A 20,008-nucleotide genomic window follows, 5' to 3' on the forward strand; every position below is an offset into this window, starting at 1 on the left:
CCCTTAACTGGTCTGCTCGACACGTGGCTCCAGATCTACAGCAATGTGGTTGAAGCTCAAAGGCCCCTGAAATGGAGGACAATTAGGGATGTGCAATAAATGCTGGCCCAGCCATCAATGCCCACATCCCTTAAAATGAATAAAAATAAAAATGATGGGTGATTTTAATCCACACATAAATTGGAAAAATTAGTTGCCTGGATGAGGAGTTTATAGAATGCTTTTGAATTAATTTATTGGCCCATTATCCCCACAGGTGTGACTACCTCTTGGTGCAAAGTATCCAGGTAACTTATTGTGATGAATTGTTACATTTTAGATTTTGTTGTAGTAATGTTACTAAAAACCCTGGGTTTTTACACATCGACAATCTGTCTGCTAAAACTATGATTAAGGAGCCGTAAAGATGAGATAATCATTTACTTGTTTACAGAGTTATGGTTAATGGAACATTGTTTTGATTATTGTAGGTTTGCTGGGTTGTAGATAATTTGAGGGATAATGTTTAGTCATAGCTAAGTACGGTAGCACAGTGGTTAGCACAGTTGCTTCATGGCTCCACAGTCCCAGGCTTGGGTCACTGTCTGTGCGGAGTCTGCACGTTTTCCCCGTGTCTGCATGGGTTTCCACCGGGTGCTCGGGTTTCCTCTCACAGTCCAAAGACATGCAGGTTATGTGGATTGGCTGTGCTAAATTGCCCTTCGTGTTCAAAAAGGTTGGGTGGGGTTACTGGGTTATGGGATAGGGTAGAGGTGTGAGCTTGGGTATGGTGCAATGCAAATGTTATGAGACATCTTAGTGGGAGGAGACAGAAGAATGCTTTTGGATATTCCTTTTGGATATAGATGATCAACGCGATCTAACGGGCGAAGCACTAAGTGCGGTAGCAAGCGTGAATTGCCAGCTGTTTCCTGACGGTTGATCTGAGGAGACTATCATCGGTATCTAATGCCAATTAAGACTGGTAATGATGCCCCATAGGCTTTACGTCAGAAATGGCTGTCCCGCCAGCTGGGCCACACCCAGGGGGAGCAGCTCTTAAACCGATCCCGCAGAACAAACCCCAGACAGCATGCAACCAAGCTTCAAATAGCTGGTGGGACAGGAATATTCTGCCTTTTGTTTCCAACTTTGCAATTCACCAGAAGGGAGCTGAGGTAGACCAGTTTTCCATGCAACCGCATAGTCCCGCTCCATGATTCGGAGATGCCAACCCGGTCAGACTGTTGGATGCGGTGGAGTCTGGATGGACAGCCTGTTCCACCAAGTGAGTTGGAGGGTCAGTCACAGGTTAGCCAGTGCCACCTGGGAGGCAGTGGCATCAGCCATCAGCTCGGGAAGGGTAACCAGGAGGACTGCCACCCAATGCCTTAAAAGGCTCAAAGGCCTCCACCGGGCTGTGGCACCTGTCCCAGCATTTCGACAACTGCTGTACCAGATTGTGGAGTGCACAGCAAACTACCACAAAACGGGCGACATTCCGGGGAGTTGTACTGCAGTACACCCCAGAGCAGTTGAGGCATTGGAACCACATTTTCACAAGTCCAATGCACTGCTCAATGATAGCCTGGGTGGCCACATGGGCCTTGTTATATTAGGTCTCCGCATCGGTCTCCTGCCTCCCTACTGGCGTTATTGGCCAGGACCTCAGCGGGTACCCCTTATCCTTCAAGAGCCAACCAGTCATCCCAGGCTGTCCTTTGAATATCCCGAGATCTTCGACTGTTCTAGGATATAGCTGTCATGCACACTCCTTTGGAAGCGTACACACATGTGTACGATCTTGATGTGGTGGTCGCACACAAGTTGAACGTTCAGGGAGTGGCATCCGTACCTATTGATGAAGGGCGCTCTTGGACTGCCCTTTGCACACAAGGCAACATGCATGCCCCTTACTACTCCCTGGATCTGGGGCATCCCAGAGATGGCGGAAAACCCTGCTGCCCTGGCATCTTGATGGGCCTTGTCCAGGTCAAAGTTTATATAGTCAGCTGCCCAGGCCAACAGGATATCCGTGACTTCACAAATACGCTTGTGGCTGTAGGTTGGGAGAAGTCGCACAAGTTCCCGTTTGAGTCCTGGAATGAATCCAAGACATAAAGGTTCAGGGCTGTGAGGACCTTGACGGCCACCAGGAGTGGGTAGCTTTCTCCTCCACATTGTGCCAAGTTTGCAACGACATGGCGCAGGTGCCGCACGTCATTTTGTTGAGGCACATGCAGTCCGACATCTCCTCGAACGATCAGTGACGTCTGTACACCTTTGTTCGTCGCCGGCTTCCCCCTCTGGGTCCCTCCCTGGCGTGATGAGCAGTCGGCTCCACAGGGTGTACGGTGGGCACATGGGCTGCTGCCTCGAACTTCTGTCGATGCTGCTGCAGCTGTCTTCTCCGGCTTCTGGCCACCTGGACTGCCACCACCATTGTGAGGGCAGCTGCTCCAGAATCCACAATATCATCCAGAATGTGATATCTGTAATGAATTGGAAAGGGTGAGAGAACGACAATCAGTTATAACTTCCACCCTGGGACCCTCGGGTCCCGTAAGCCACCCCTGCCCTTACATTCTCTGCCATTTCTCAGGGTGCCAACCAACGAACTGGAGGCCCCACCCTGCACACAGACCCCCGGTTGTAGCAATGGATCCCAGACCCTTGCCGGGAACATTACTTGGACCGGGCGCAGGTTCGCTCCTTCAACCACACGCCAACCATCTGATCATGGGCATATCCTCAGTGCTGACGCCAAACTCTTGGGTATTTGATTGTTGGTTGCTGCCTCTCTGCTGTTGATGCCTCCAGTGTTCAGGCAGAGTGTCCAGGCCTCGCAGTCTGTTTGGGATGCTAAGCAGTAACACTCGCCTGCAACCTGGCATATCTACCCACAGAATCCAGTTGGGTTTATTTTTGTTTCATAACTGTACCGTGATTCAAAAACTATAACAAATTAGAGAGCTAACGGAGATACACTGAAATTACTCACTGTACATGATGATCAACAAAAAACTAAACCACCAGCATCTCAGCCAGTGCATACCCACCCTCTTCCCCCTTTTGGGCACAGCGGAAGGGAGAGAGAGAAGACCCCTCCTCTCCCAAGAGGGGGCACAGTTAAATCCAAGAACAGTTTCATCGTACAAAAGTCAAGGCAATATACATAGCAAACGGAAACCACAAATAATACAATGAAAATACTAATTTTACACCATTAAAAAAAGTGATAAACGATCAGTAAGAAAACAAAGCCACCAGCACACCCGTACCCCCGGCCCCAACAGCAGCCCTACAGCAGTGTCAAGGCACCCAACGGTGGCACGGAACAAGGCTGGAGAGAGAGAAAGCGAGAGAGAACCCCCCCTTCACCAGGACGGGTAAATTTGCAAACCCCGAGCCACAGAAGCAGGAAGGACTACAACTGGCAAGCACACAGCCCTTAGGCGAAAAACAATGGTTTAGCACACTGGGATGGTTTAGCACACTGGGCTAAATCACTGGCTTTTATAGCAGACCAAGGTAGGCCAGCAGCACGGTTCAATTCCCGTACCAGCCTCCCCGAACAGGCGCCGGAAGGTGGCGACTAGCGGCTTTTCACAGTAACTTCATTGAAGCCTACTTGTGACAATTAGCGATTTTCATTTCATTTCATTTCAATAACATGATGTCAAGCACACAATTCCCCACCAGTTAGTCATACACCAACAACAGTACAAAAGGAAAATAAAAACCACCAACAACCTGCACGGCTCTCAAACCGGGAGCAGTAGATAGCCATTAACACAAAGCGTCACCAGGAGGCCATAAAGGCATCCCGACACAACCTCCCAGTTGCACACTTGAACCAGGCCGACGGCCCTCCATCTCTTCGGCATCTGTTCTCAGTAACAAGTAATACACAGTTCCAGACATAAGTCAATGAACAGTTAAACATCAATAAACCAAATATTCTGGCAAAGATGTCAACAAACTGCAAGAGCAAACCCTCCTCCATCTTCAGCCCAGTAGTAGGCCAGCCACAACCCATGCCATGCTTCATTCCTGGTCAAAGAGTGTAGAAGGGCAGCTATAAACACAGACACAGTGGCGGGTTTTTTGCAGTGGCAGGCTGGCTTCGTCCTCTCCCCCTACGGCAGCTTCCAGCAGCAGCATTTCAAAACAGGAACAGTTGGTACCTGAACCACAGTAACTCAAAACATAGCATTGGAATGAGAAAGCACTCTTCCCCTTCTTCAGACCGATAGTAGGCTTGTTCACAGCTTTCCTTTGCCTCATTCCAGGCTTCAGGAGTAGAAAACACAGCCAGCAAACAAAACACTCAGGTCTTGAAGCAGTTTTGCAGCCAAAGGCAAGGAGCACAAAGGACACACAACCTACAGCCACTTGGGAGCTGGGAAGTGCTCATGTAACTAGCAATGCCTATTCCCCAGTAGTGATAGCATTTATATGTGCAGCCAGAGGCCACCACAGTCAGAGGGATCACATTCGCCACAGGTGCAGCCGTGCCAGAGGTGTTATCACTCCTGTCGTTTAGTAGTCTTCCCTCAGTTTTACAAATTGCAAATTACTGGGATTTGCATACGGGTGTCCTAACACTTACCCTGATGTGTCGCAGAATCTGTAACTCAGCCTACAGCTCAATGACTGAGCCGAAGTTCTTCAATCTACAAAGGCATACCTGCAGACTGTTTGCCTGGATCACAGTGGTATCCAGGAAGCCCCACATGCCTTGACCCATCGCCTGTCCTGTCATAGAACATAGAACAGTACAGCACAGAACAGGCCGAGTTGTTCATGCCGAGCCATGATCACCCTACTCAAACCCACATATCCACCCTATACCCGTAACCCAACAACCCCCCCCCCCCCCCTTAACCTTACATTTATTAGGACACTACGGGCAATTTAGCATGGCCAATCCACCTAACCCGCACATCTTTGGACTGTGGGAGGAAACCGGAGAACCCGGAGGAAACCCACGCACACAGGGGGAGGACGTGCAGACTCCACACAGACAGTGACCCAGCCGGGAATCGAACCTGGGACCCTGGAGCTGTGAAGCATTTATGCTAACCACCATGCTACCCTGCTGCCCCATCTTTAATGTATTTCAATTAATTACATAATTATTACATTATTCTCAATTGTAAGTTGCATTTTCCTTTTTTTTTTTACTTTACCTCCAATGGGGCCTCACGGTAGCATGGTGGTTAGCATCAATGCTTCACAGCTCCAGGGTCCCAGGTTCGATTCCCGGCTGGGTCACTGTCTGTGTGGAGTCTGCACGTCCTCCCCGTGTGTGCGTGGGTTTTCTCCGGGTGCTCCGGTTTCCTCCCACAGTCCAAAGATGTGCGGGTTAGGTGGATTGGCCATGCTAAATTGCCCGTAGTGTAAGGTTAATGGGGGGATTGTTGGGTTACGGGTATACGGGTTACGTGGGTTTAAGTGCTCGGCACAACATCGAGGGCCGAAGGGCCTGTTCTGTGCTGTACTGTTCTATCTATCTATCTTGTACTATTTTAAACCTTAGGACTGGGACAGACCGTATCCCTACCAGATACGCACCATACTTCCCTCTAGTTGAGCAAGAACCTGCAGGGTGAGAACAGTAGAAAAAGCAAAAGGAAAGGAATAGCACTTCCTCCCCTTAACCAAACTTCCCCCTCTCACCTAGCTCCTAGCTTTGCAATCCATTTTATCAGCTGCACTCCATTTTACACTTTGCAATAAGGAAAGATTCATGATGGCATTTCAATTGTTGAGTTGACAATAATGTGTTTGCGAGTTTTATATTTTGTGCATTGTCCCTTTTTGCAAGTATGATACATACCATCGAAATGTTGATACCTTTTAGAGTTTCTGTAGCATATGGGAGATAAATATCATTTGTATGGATGCCATATATCATAATATAGATGTAAAACAGAAGAGGACCAGCTTTCCCAACAAGGATCTGCTAATCAAATATCCGCTATATTTATGAATGACTTAGATATGATATTCTCATCCTGTTTTGCTTCCAAGGACCCCACCTGTGTTATTAAACATTCCACAGACCACCTATAACACAGCACAAGTATTTTCTTTGCATGAAAATGAGTTCTACCCAGTTAAACATGTATTTTTCTTTTGTTTACATAATGTGAAGTTTGTCCATGAGCAACAATTCTGTCACGATCACAAGCTCACATCATCTGGCTTTACTTCCATTGATGCCATTACTGAAAATTCAGTTTTGCATCAGTAAGGTTGCTCTAAATGGGACCAACAATTTCACTGCTTTCACTTTCTCAGCCTCCAGAAACCCCATATGTGCTATTCAAACTGAATGGCCAGCTCAGACGGAGTGCAGCAGAGGGTTGGAAAAGAAGTGTTGGAAGGGAATCAAAATAAATCAAACATCATTCAGTCATTTAAAAAGAAATTGGCTCCAAACTGCACATGTATCAAAATATTTATCATATTGTCAACAGTTTTGTTTTAGTGTTGAACTTTGTAAATGAATTACTGGCTCAAGAGAGCATGGTGAAAGGTGAAGCTTGTCACATGACTGTTACAGTGCTGACACTGATGGCTGCTGATCAACAATTGGCAAGAGAGGAGTTGATCCGGGGGTTAGATTGACATAAGAACATAAGAACTAGGAGCAGGAGTAGGCCATCTGGCCCCTCGAGCCTGCTCCGCCATTCAATGAGATCATGGCTGATCTTTTGTGGACTCAGCTCCACTTTCCGGCCCGAACACCAGAACCCTTAATCACTTTATTCTTCAAAAAACTATTTATCTTTACCTTAAAAACATTTAATGAAGAAGCCTCAACTGCTTCACTGGGCAAGGAATTCCATAGATTCACAACCCTTTGGGTGAAGAAGTTCCTCCTAAACTCAGTCCTAAATCTACTTCCCCTTATTTTGAGGCTATGCCCCCTAGTTCTGCTTTCACCTGCCAGTGGAATCAACCTGCCCGCATCTATCCTATCTATTCCCTTCACAATTTTATATGTTTCTATAAGATCTCCCCTCATTCTTCTAAATTCCAACGAGTACAGTTTTATCATTTAAATAATAATCCCGTTTGCTGTTATTCCTACCAAAATGGATAACCTCACATTTGTCAACATTGTATTCCATCTGCCAGACCCTAGTCCATTCACTTAACCTATCCAAATCCCTCTGCAGACTTCCAGTATCCTCTGCACTTTTCGCTTTACCACTCATCTTAGTGTCATCGGCAAACTTGGACACATTGCCCTTGGTCCCCAAGTCCCAATCATCTATATAAATTGTGAACAATTGTGGGCCCAACAAGGATCCCTGAGGGACACCACTAGCTACTGATTGCCAACCAGAGAAACACCCATTAATCCCCACTCTTTGCTTTCTATTAATTAACCAATCCTCTATCCATGCTACTACTTTATCCTTAATGCCATGCACCTTTATCTTATGCAGTAACCTTTTGTGTGGCACCTTGTCAAAGGCTTTCTGGAAATCCAGATATACCACATCCATTGGCTACCCGTTATCTACTGCACTGGTAATGTCCTCAAAAAATTCCACTAAATTAGTTAGGCACGACCTGCCCTTTATGAACCCATGCTGCGTCTGCCCAATGGGACAATTTCTATCCAGATGCCTCGCAATTTCTTCCTTGATGATAGATTCCAGCATCTTCCCTACTACTGAAGCTCACTGGCCTATAATTTCCCGCTCTTTGCCTACCTCCTTTTTTAAACAGTGGTGTCACATTTGCTAATTTCCAATCCACCGGGACCACCCCAGAGTCTAGTGAATTTTGGTAAATCATCACTAGTGCATCTGCAATTTCCCTAGCCATCTCTTTTAGCACTCTGGGATGCACTCCATCAGGGCCAGGAGACTTGTCTACCTTTAACCCCATTAGCTTGCCATCACTACCTCCCTAGTGATAACAAGCCTCTCAAGGTCCTCACCTGTCATAGCCTCATTTCTATCAGTCGCTGCATGTTATTTGTGTGTTCCACTGTGAAGACTGACCCAAAAAACCTGTTCAGTTCCTCAGCCATTTCCTCATCTCCCATTGTTAAAACCTTGGTTAAACCAAGGACATGTAGATTAAAATCCCCCATGATAACTGCTGTACCATTTCTACATGCATCAGTTATTTCTTTGTTTATTGCCTGCCCCACCATAATGTTACTATTTGGTGGCCGATAGACTACTCCTGTCAGTGACTTTTTCGCCTTATCAACCTTATCCATCATAGCACCCTTACTATTGCCCGGATGTCATCCTTAAATAACAGAGCTACACCACCTCCCTTACCATCCACTCTGTCCTTCCGAATAGTTTGATACCCTCGGATATTTAACTCCCAGTCGTGACCATCCTTTAACAATGTTTCAGTAATGGCCACTAAATCATAGTCATTCACGATAATTTGCGCCATCAACTCATTTACTTTATTCCGAGTACTACGAGCATTCAGGTAAAGTACACTTATGTTGGTTTTTTTACCTCTGTTTTGAATGTTAACATCTCCTGTTTTATTCCTTTTTGTATTACTGGGCCTATTCACTGAGCTCCCCTCAGTCACTGTACCTTCTACTGTCGCCCTTTTTGATTTTTGACTATGTCTTCTCTGCCTTGCACTTTCCCCCTTACTTCCTTTTGCTTCTGTCCCTGTTTTACCACCTTCCAACCTTCTGCATCGGTTCCCATCCCCCTGCCACATTAGTTTAAACCTTCCCCAACAGCTCTAGCAAACACCCCCCCCCAGCACATCGGTTCCAGTCCTGCCCAGGTGCAGACCGTCCGGTTTGTACTGGTCCCACCTCCCCCAGAACCGGTCCCAATGCCCCAGGAATTTGAATCACTCCCTCTTGCACCATCTCTCGAGCCACGCATTCATCCTATCTATCCTGAAATTCCTACTCTGACTAGCTCGTGGCACTGGTAGCAATCCTGAGATTGCTACCTTTGAGGTCCTACTTTTTAGTTTAACTCCTAACTCCCTGAATTCAGCTTGTCGGACCTCATCCCGTTTTTTACCTATATCGTTGGTGCCTATGTGCACCACGACAGCTGGCTGTTCACCCCCCCCCCCCCCCCCAGAATGTCCTGCAGCTGCTCCGAGACATCCTTGACCCTTGCACCAGGGAGGCAACATACCATCCTGGAGTCTCGATTGCGTCCACAGAACCGCCTGTCTATTCCCCTTACGATCGAGTTCCCTATCACCATAGCCATGCCATTTTTCTTCCTGCCCTGCTGTGCAGCAGAGCCAGCCATGGTGCCATGAACCTTGCTGCTGGCTTCCCCTGGTGAGCCATCTCCCCCAACAGTATCCAAAGCGGTATATCAGTTTTGCAGGGAGATGACCGCAGGGGACACCTGCACTGCCTTCCTACTCTTGCTCTGTCTTTTGGTCACCCATTTGCTATCTCCCTCAGTAACTTTCACCTGCGGTGTGACCAACTCGCTAAACATGCTATCCACGACCTCCTCAGCATCGCGGATGCTCGAAAGTGAGTCCATCCGCAGCTCCAGAGCCGTCAAGTGGTCTAACAGGAGCTGCAACTGAACACATTTCTTGCACGTGAAGGAGCCAGGGACAGTGGACGTGTCCCTGAGCTCCCACATCGCACACGAGGAGCATGACATGGGTCTGGGATCTCCTGCCATGTCTTAAACCTTAAGTAAACATATACAACTACAATTTCAAAAAACGAAAGAGAGATAAATAAATTAGACAATGAAAAGAAAAACTACTTACCAGTCACTTATCAGGGTTAAAAAGCACCTCCTCCCCACCCAGCTTCGAATTCCCAAGCTCACTCTTGGTTGTGCCTCACTCTGGCTGTGTCTTCTCTGGCTCACTGGGAGAACTTACCCAGGGTCTCAGATGCTCTGTGGTTCTCTCCCTGCAGATTAAAAGTTACAGGTCAGAAGAAAGAGTGAGAACAAAACAGTAGGGAAAAGCACCTCCTCCTACTCTGCACCGAATTACCTCACTGCACCAAATTACCAAGTTGCAATTCCAACTCTGGATGTGCCTCATTCCGGCGGTGTCTTCTCGACTTGAGCAAAGCGTTGGGAGAAGATGCAAAATGGCATTTTATAAACTTTCGCGTAGTTTGCTGATGCCATGTGGATTGGCGGTACATTACATAGTGTGCTTATAATTGCAAAGAGACATTGATATATTAAATTGTTGGGTGGAACTGTGCCAGTTGAATTTCAACGCAGGAAAGTGAGAGAACATCCATTTTGGGGGTGGGGGCAAAGGGTTCAATCTAAGTATGGATGTTGCTTAGATGGCCTTTAGTAAAGCCTTTGACAAGGTGCCTCATGGCAGACTGATACAAATGGTGAAGTCACACGGGATCAGTGATGAGGTGGTAAGATGGACACAGAACTGGCTCGGTCACAGAAGGCAAAGGGTAGCAGTAGAAGGATGTTTTTCTGAATGGCAGGTTGTGACTTGTGGTGTTCCACACGCCTCTGTGCTTGGGCCTCTTGTTTTTAGTGTTCATAAACGATTTGGAGGAAAATATAGCTGGTTTGGTTTGTAAGTTCGCGGATGACACAAGGCAGCAGGACATAGATAGGTTGGAGACTTGGGCAGAGAAAGGGCAAATGGAGTTTAATCCGGACAAATGTGAGGTAATGCATTTTGGTTGGGGAAACATAGAGGGGAAATATACAGTAAATGGCAAAACTCTTGGGAATGTAGAAAGTCAGAGAGATCTGGGCATGCAGGCGGGTCCACAGATCTTTGAAGGTGGCACCACAATTGGATAAGGTAATCAAGAAAGCACACAGAATGCTTGCCTTCATTGGATGGGGCATCGAGTATAAAAACTAGCAAGTCATGCGACAGTTGTATAGAACCTTGGTAAGGCTGCACTTGAAATATTGCGCACAATTCTGGGTGCCACACCACCAGAAGGATGTGGATGCTTTGGAGAGGGTGCAGAGGAGGTTTCCCAGGATGTTGCCTGGTCTGGAGGGTGTTATCTATGTGGAGAGGCTGAATAGTCTCGGACTGTTTTCATTAGAAAAACGGAGGTTGAGGGCTGACCTGATAGAGGTCTATAAGATTATAAGGGGCATGGATAGAGTGGATGGGCAGGTATTCTTCCCAAGGGTGGAGGGGTCGGTCACCAGGGAGCATAGGTTTGAGGTCCGTGGGGCAAAGTTTAGAGGAGATGTACGAGGCAGAGGGTGGTGAGTGCCTGGAATGCGTTGCCACGGGAGGTTGTGGAAGCAGATACATTAACGGCGTTCAAAAGCCATCTCGACAAACACATGGATAGGATGGGTATAGAGGGATATGGCACAAGAAAGTGCTGAGGGTTTTGGCAAATGTTGGTATTATGACCGGTAAAGGCTTGGAGGGCCGAAGGGCCTGTTCTTGTGCTGTATTGATTTTTTTTCTTACTACATCAGTAATGAAAAGCTAGGAACAATGGGAATTTCAAAGTCCTTGGGCGAGATTCTCCGACCCTCTGTGCCGGACTCGCGCCCGGCGCAGGGGCGGAGGATAGCCATTCACACCGGAAATCCGGCGCGACAGCGCTTCCACGATTCTCCGCAGACCCGCCAGTCCCGTGTGCGCGGTCGATGCGGCGCTGGTCGGGACCATTGGAACAGGTCTCCGCGGTCGACCGGCCGAACTTTCGGCGGCGTGGTTTACATGTGGTATCACCCGGCGGGAGTGGGACCCGCGGTCGCGGTCCTGGTGGGGGTTATCTGACTCTGGGGGGGGGGGGGGGCCTCAGCGGTGGCCAGGCCCGTGATTGGGGGCGACCAATAGGCGGGCCATCACAATCTGGTAGAGACCTAACTTCCTCCGTGCGGGCACACTGTGTCGGCGACGCCTGTGCTGAGGTGGGCCACCGCACGCATGCGTGGACCCACTTGCGGCTGCCATGCACATGCGCGGCTGCCGTGCACATGCGCGGCAGCGTGGTCTGGCTAGCAGGGACCTGTCGCCAGCTAGAGCTGTGGGACGCACGCTGGGGCTTTGCTAGCCCCCTGGAAAACGGATAATTACCCTTTCCCTTCGAGGAAAAAGTCCGGAGTGATTCTCTCCCAGGGAGCGAGTGGACATAGTCCCCAGAAGGGAGAATCCCGCCCCATGTATACAGATCATTGACATTGTGACATATAGGTCCTTTAGAGCTAACTGTGAAGGAACTGTTCATGTTTACCTGGTGTGTATTGTACTTTATATGGTTGGAATAGATCTACCAGGAGCATGGTCGGACTAGTGCAATGGCAATTTATACTGCAAGTTTATCATTGCATCTGAAAATGAAGGCAGTAGAAGATATTGTACTCTTAAAATGAATTGTCTACCCGGGACCTTTAATATATTTGAGGTAAAACTGAGTGAAATAATACATGAGCTTCAGGGATTCAAATAAAGTTTCTCCTTTCACTCCATAAAACAGTTAATTGTAAATTTGTATTTTGAAACAACAGCGCAGTGAATGGTGAAAAGGTAACTAAAGAAGCTTGTGAACCTGCTTTAACATTTTTTGTGCATGTCATTAACATGATACTGAAAATGTACTGTTTATTTCTTTAATCATGATGAGGCTGGTTTAGCTCACTGGGCTAAATCGCTGGCTTTTAAAGCAGACCAAGCAGGCCAGCAGCACAGTTCGATTCCCGTACCAGCCTCCCCGGACAGGCGCCGGAATGTGGCGACTAGGGGCTTTTCACACTGACTAAAGGGGCTGGTTTAGCTCACTCAGCTAAATCACTGGCTTACCAAGCAGGCCAGCAGCACGGTTCGATTCCCGAACCAGCCTCCCCAGACAGGCGCCGGAATGTGGCGACTAGGGGCTTTTCACAGTAACTTCATTGAAGCCTACTCGTGACAATAAGCGGTTTTCATTTTTCAACTAATTTCATCTTCTGTGGCATTGTTTATATCAATGGAACAAGTCAAAACTAGATTAGAAACTGAATGAAAAACAATATATACTCCTACACAATACATCAAAGAACGTATTAGGGCTAAAGAGATTGTAAAGATAGAATTGAAATTACTGTAATCAAGAGGCACAATTAATACATTTTGACATTATGGTCACTATTAATATTTAATATCTTAGCCATTAGTCTAATTTAACATTGCACAGATGAATAATGACTTGATGTTTCCTCCAATGTGAAAGGAATATTTTAAAAATTCTTTCCTATTAATATTTATGTTTAATACCAAGGGCTTTTAGCAGCTGAGAGGACATGCAATATAAAGAGTAAATAAAACCTATAACGACAACTGCCATTTCCACGCGTTTGTGTGTCTATGAATAGGATAGAGTAGATGAACGTGTGACTGGAGAGATGGTGCAGACGGGAGGCTTTTAAATTCCTGGGGCATTGGGACCAATTCTGGTTGGGGTGGGACCTTTCAGGCTGGATGAGTTGTACCTAACAGAACCAGGACCAATGATCTTGTGGGGGCAGGTTTAGGTTTATAATAATATAACCTTTATTATTGTCACAAGTAGGCTTACATCAACACTGCAATGAAGTTACTGAGAAAATCCCCTATTCGCCACACTCGCACGTCTGTTGGGGTACACTGAGGGAGAATTCAGAATGTCTAATTCACCTAACAAGCACGTTGTTTGGGACTTGTGGGAGGAAACCAGAGCACCCGGAGGAAACCCACGTAGATATGGGGAGAAAATGCAGACTCTGCACAGACAGTGACCCGAGCCGGGATTCGAACCTGGGACCCTGGCGCTGTGAAGCAACAGTGCTAACCACTGTGCTACCATGCCCCCCTGTGTACCCATGCAAACATACAAAGCATAGTAAATAAGTTTGGTAAACTTAAGGCACAGATAACCACATGGGAATAAGACGTTGTGGCAATAATGGAGAGCTGGCTCAACAAAGGACAGGCCTGGAAAATACATATTCGCAGATTTTTGTCTCATAGTGGAGGTTTTCAATAATTAATTCTTGGGATGTGGCCATTGGATTTTGGTTGTGAGGTGCCTTCTTGAACTGCTTCAACCCATGTGGTGTAGGCACATCCACAGTGCTGTTCGGAAGAGAGATCCAGAATTTGAACCAAGTGACAATGAAGGAACAGCGATATATTTTCCACTCAGGATGGTAGGTTGCTTGGAGATGAATTTCCAGGTGGCGATGTTCCAATTTGTCTGCCCTTCTTCTTTATGGTAGTGGTCGTGGGTTTGGAGCTGCTGTCTATGGAGTTCCTACAGGCATTTTGCTGATGATACACACTGCTGCTATCGTGCATCAGTTGTGGAGGGAGTGAATATTTTTGGATGAGGTGTCAATCAAATGGGCTGCTTTGTCTAGTACAGTGTTGTGCATCTTGAATTTTCTTGGAACTGTGTTCCATCACACTCCTGACTTGTGCCTTGTCGATGGTGTTAAGGCTTTGGTAATGAGTTACTCGTGTCAGGATTCTCAACCTCTGATCAGTTTTTGTAGCCACAATCTTTGTATGGCTGGTCCAGTTCAGTTCCTGTCAATGGTAAGCCCCAGGATGTTGATAGGGAAGTCAATAATGGTAGTGCCTTAGAATGTAAAGAGACAATAGAACATAGAACAGTACAGCACAGAATCGGCCCTTTGGCCCTCGATGTTGTGCTGAGCATTGTCCGAAACCAAGATCAAGCTTTCCACTCCCTGTCATACTGGTGTGCTCCATCTGCCTGTCCAATAACCGTTTGAAAGTTCCTAAAGTGTCTGACTCCACTATCACAGCAGGCAGTCCATTCCACACCCAAACCACTCTCTGAGTAAAGAACCTACCTCGGATATCCCTCCTATATCTCCCACCTTGAATCTTATAGTTATGCCCCCTTGTAACAGCTACATCCACCCGAGGAAATAATCTCGGAACGCTCACTCTATATATCCCCCTCATCATCTTATAAACCTCTATTAAGTCACCTCTCTTCCTCCTCCGCTCCAAAGAGAAAAGCCCTATCTCCCTCAACCTTTCCTCATAAGACCTATCCTGCAAACCAGGCAGCATCCTGGTAAATCTCCTTTGCACCCTTTCCAATGCTTCCCCATCCTTCCTATAATGAGGTGACCAGAACTGCACACAATACTCCAAATGTGGTCTCACCAGGGTCATGTATAGTTGCAGCATAACCCCGCGGCTCTTAAACTCAAGCCCCCTGTTAATAGATGCTAACACACTATAAGCCTTCTTCACAGCTCTATCCACTTGACTGGCAACCTTCAGAGATCTGTGGACATAAACCCCAAGATCTCTCTGTTCCTCCACATTCCTCAGAACCCGGCCGTTGACCCTGTAATCCACATTCAAATTTTTTCTACCAAAATGAATCACCTCACACTTATCAGGGTTAAACACGATCTGCCATTTTTCGGCCCAGCTCTGCATCCTATCAATGTCTCTTTGCAGCCTACAACAACCCTCATTCGCTACTCCAGCAATCTTGGTGTCATCAGCAAATTTACTGACCCACCGTTCAGCCCCCTCCTCCAAGTCATTGATAAAAATCACAAATAGCAGAGGACCCAGAACTGATCCCTGTGGTACACCGCTAGTAACTGGTCTCCAGTCTGAAAATTTTCCATCCACTGAAAATTTTCCATCCAAATGTAATTCTCTCCTGTTGGAGCACCTTGGTAGGAATCATATCACAAAACACTGAACTTCTTGGCCCCACACCATTTTGCTTTTCACTGTTTATGTAGGTCTTGGGTGCATAACACACACACAGCACTTCTGAGGTCTGCCCCCCCCCCCCCCCCCCCCCCGCCCTCGTGTGGACCACAGGAAAATTGGATTTTCTTCTGCATCCAATTTTATTTCATGTGCTAGTGTGGGGATTTTTGAGCCCTAAAAGAAAGCATCTCCTTGGAGAGTTTGTGATCTCTGGAGGAAGCATGCTGAGGATTTGTAGTATTCTGAAAGTTAAATGTAAAATATTTTGATGCCGTCAAATGTCCCAATTAGGTGGGATATTTTAATGTAGGCGTGTTTTTAATACAGTGATTTATAATAGATTTCTGTCCTGCAATGGTAAGTCGACCCTTATATTGGCCAACATTGTTTAATTGTTATCATGCATTACAGCACTTTTCCAATGTCAAAAGTGTCATAATGCATTTTGAAAATTTTTTAAAAGCAGCATATCCAGTCAGCCTTACTGTTATGTTTTGTGCTGTGATTTAAATTGATTGTTAGCTTTGGCTGTTCAAAAAAAGCTACTTTTGAAAGTTAAACTTTGCGCCTTTTCCCCTTCATTGATTGACAGGCACTCCAAAGAACAAAGAAAAGTACAGCACAGGAACAGGCTCTTCAGCCCTCCAAGCCTGTGCCAACCATGCTGCCCATCTAAACTAAAATCTTCTACACTTCCTGGGTCAGTATCCCTCTTCCCATCCTATTCATGTATTTAATTCATGTACTCCGCTTTGAAATGGAACACCAGTCTCTCCTGCCGTTTTCGGGCAATGTAGCTGGAAGCTTTTTTATGCAAGCTGTAGCCATTATGAATATTTGGTTGGGTTTTAAAGCATTTAATTCAACCTAATTAATTTTTTCCTAAATTATCTCTTCTTAAAGCTTTCCAACCTCCAGTATCAATCTGAATGGCTTGTATTTCCGGGGTTGGTCCTCACATTCTTTTTAGATTCTAAAGAGTATAATTCTGAAGTTGCACAGGAACAGAGGCACTGAGGAGTAAAAGGCACAGGTCGCTGAAGGTGGCAGAGTAGGATGAAAAGTTGATTAAGGGCATATGGAATACGAGGGCCTTTATAAATGGAGGTATAAAATACAAATTGTTACGCGAGGGAGATATTAAGAAATTGGATCCAGAAATGGGACCCTGACTGAAAAGGTCATGAACGTTGCCACTGAGGCAGGCTTTGAAAAAAGGGTTCAGAACAAATGTCCCCACCAGAAGAAAAATTGCTGCATAAATACAATCAGTGCCTTTATCTGCCAGTGAAAGTGGCATGAGAGCTGCATGTTCTGTTAGAGTGTTGTTTAATGGGAACTATTGTGTTGTGGTTAAGAAACTGCATATACTCTGTTATGGTTAGGGTTGAAGTTTAAAAGTTAAAATATTGTTATCTTTACTTTTGTTTTAATAAAGTCTGTTTATAAAATAACCAAGCCCTATTATCAATCCTGGAACAAATCGATCTTTTCGCACATTCTTAAAACTTAAAAAAAGTTACGGTCTTGGGACAGTCTCTCAGTCACTGTTGAGAGCTGACCAGATGTCCATAACAAATTCAAGAAAGTTATTGTGAATGGCACTAAGTCATCATGCTCCTTTGGAGAGCCAGTGCAAACACGATGGACCGAATGGCCTCCTTCTTTGCCATAATAATTCGGTGATTCTGTGACGAACCTTGCCTCAGCTTCAACTGGAGCATCTTTTTCAATTCTGGGCACCATACCTTTGTATAGGATGAAGAATTTAGAGAGGCTGCAGAAAGGATTTCCGCAAATGATTCCAGGGAAGAGGGACGTCGGTTCATGGATTTGAAGGGGAGGGCGGGGCGCTGTGTTGTTCACCTTAAGAGAAGGTTGAGAGGAGTTTGATAGAGATGTTTAAATCATGAGGGGTTGAGAGAGAGCAGCCAGAGAGAAACCGTTGGGTCAAGAACCTGACCACGCAGATTTAATGTGTTCGACAAAAAAGCAACAGAAATATGAGAAAAACCTTTTTTATAAGTGGGTTAAGAATTGGAATGCATTTCTTGACAATGTGGTGGAGGCAGATTCAATTGTGGCTTTGAAAAGAGAATTGGATAGGTATCAGAAGAGAGAAATAAATGCTGGGCTACCGGGAAAAGGCACAGGAGTCTGGCTAGTTGAAAAAAGACAGAGGGTGGTGGTTGATGGCAAATGTTCAGAATGGAGTTCAGTTACGAGTGGCATACCACTAGGATCTGTTCTGGAGCCATTGCTGTTTGTCATTTTAATAAATGACCTAGAGGAGGGCACAGAAGGTTGGGTGAGTAAATTTGCAGACGACACTAAAGTCGGTGGAGTTGTAGACAGTGTGGAAGGATGTTGCAGGTTACAGAGGAACATAGATAAGCTGCAGAGCTGGGCTGAGAGGTGGCAAATGGAGTTTAATGTAGAGAAGTGTGAGGTGATTCACTTTGGAAAGAATAACAGGAATGCGGAATATTTGGCTAATGGTAAAATTCTTGGTAGTGTGGATGAGCAGAGGGATCTCGATGTTCATGTACATAGATCCCTGAAAGTTGCCACCCAGGTTGATAGGGTTGTGAAGAAGGCCTATGGTGTGTTGGCCTTTATTGGTAGAGGGATTGAGTTCCGGAGCCATGAGGTCATGTTGCAGCTGTACAAAACTCTGGTACGGCCGCATTTGGAGTATTGCGTACAGTTCTGGTCGCCTCATTATAGGAAGGACATGGAAGCTTTGGAACGGGTGCAGAGGAGATTTACCAGGATGTTGCCTGGTATGGAGGGAAAATCTTATGAGGAAAGGCTGATGGACTTGAGGTTGTTTTCGTTAGAGAGAAGAAGGTTAAGAGGTGACTTAATAAAGGCAGACAAAATGATCAGAGGGTTAGATAGGGTGGACAGTGAGAGCCTTCTCCCGCGGATGGAGGTGGCTAGCACGAGGGGACATAGCCATAAATTGAGGGGTAATAGATATAGGACAGAGGTCAGAGGTAGGTTTTTTACGCAAAGAGTGGTGAGGCCGTGGAATGCCCTACCTGCAACAGTAGTGAACTCGCCAACATTGAGGGCATTTAAAAGTTTATTGGATAAACATATGGATGATAATGGCATAGTGTAGGTTAGATGGCCTTTAGTTTTTGACTTCCCATGTCGGTGCAACATCGTGGGCCGAAGGGCCTGTACTGCGCTGTATCGTTCTATGTTCTATGTTTTAATGGAGTTGCTGTTGTGCAGAGCCAGCATGGACCCAGCTGGCCAAATGGCCTCCTCTGTGCTGAAACCATTATGATTCTAATTGAAGGGTATTGTTACGTGTGAAGATAGGCAGGAAAGAACATATGCTTACAATTTATATCATATGAGCTGTAAGAGGAGGTTGAGCAGTGTGGAATCATTCTTTCAATGCTGAGCTGTTGTTTTTGTTTTGAATTCTCTCCTGCGTATCTGTTATTCTTTGCAGTACATAGTGTGAAGTTATTGAGCTGGCTTTATTCTATTTATCTCTTTGTTTGCTAGTTAATACATTTTTGATTTGTTCTTTTTAAGTCTGTTTTCAGCATCTTGTTAAGACAGTGATGGGTGATGAAATCATTAGCAATAATGGCTGGGATGAGTTGCTGGGTTCAGGAGCTGAATCACATACCTCATCTGATGTGAACCTCTTTTTGCTTATATTTTAATATCCAGGTGCCTACTTCGGTGCAGAGCTATCAAGGTCAAATTGAGATGCCAAGGGAGTTGTGTGGAGGTACAGACCTGATGTAATGGGCCTCTGTCCCTTCTTCCATTTGCCCTCTTCATTGCTTCTGGGACCTAAGCATTCTCTGGGTACTGCAATTAAGAAAATCCAACCCATTGTTTCAAAGGTAGGAAGCTTGCCCTATTTTTTATTTTAACAATCCCCATTAGATTTATTGTGGGTATCATAAGTATACTTATTTTGGGGTCATGGAGGAGTATACAGGTGTATTTCTAATCACATCTGTGTATTCAGGTTGTCTATTGACAAGCATGTGATCTGACAGCCTGTCGAGAATCCTCACATTTGTTAGTTTCACACAAGTGGGAGATAAGAGGAGGGCTAAAGGCTGTTATTCTGCTTCCCAACCAGTTCAGCAACGGTATGGAAAATACCTATGAATCCTATCTGTCTGGGAGTGAATGCATTTGAACCCTATTTAGCTGCACAATAACGGAATAGAATGATAGGGCTGAATTTTCAGGCCTCCACCAAGCCTGGAAATCAGAGAATCATAGAATTCCTACTGTGCAGAAAGAGGCTATTTGGTGCATTGTGTCTGCCATCGCATAACCCAACCTAACC

At 45.9% G+C, this 20,008-nt stretch overlaps 1 protein-coding gene across 6 annotated transcripts in view; it reads left to right on the top strand.

Annotated features, from left to right (window-relative positions):
* b3galt1b (UDP-Gal:betaGlcNAc beta 1,3-galactosyltransferase, polypeptide 1b) overlaps positions 1-20,008 on the top strand; it is a 170,834-nt gene that overhangs the window by 73,940 nt on the left and 76,886 nt on the right. For 3 of the 6 annotated variants that reach the window (XM_038789736.1, XM_038789735.1, XM_038789734.1), the window contains one exon: positions 19,372-19,550. The gene's annotated coding sequence lies outside the window, so the exon portion shown is untranslated. Of the gene's footprint in view, positions 1-256; positions 288-16,323; positions 16,376-19,371; positions 19,551-20,008 lie in introns of those variants that run through there. The other 3 variants (XM_038789733.1, XM_038789737.1, XM_038789739.1) reach the window with 2 other exon arrangements.

This window comes from Scyliorhinus canicula, chromosome 2 (genome assembly GCF_902713615.1).
Source record: "Scyliorhinus canicula chromosome 2, sScyCan1.1, whole genome shotgun sequence".
Taxonomy (NCBI): domain Eukaryota; kingdom Metazoa; phylum Chordata; class Chondrichthyes; order Carcharhiniformes; family Scyliorhinidae; genus Scyliorhinus; species Scyliorhinus canicula.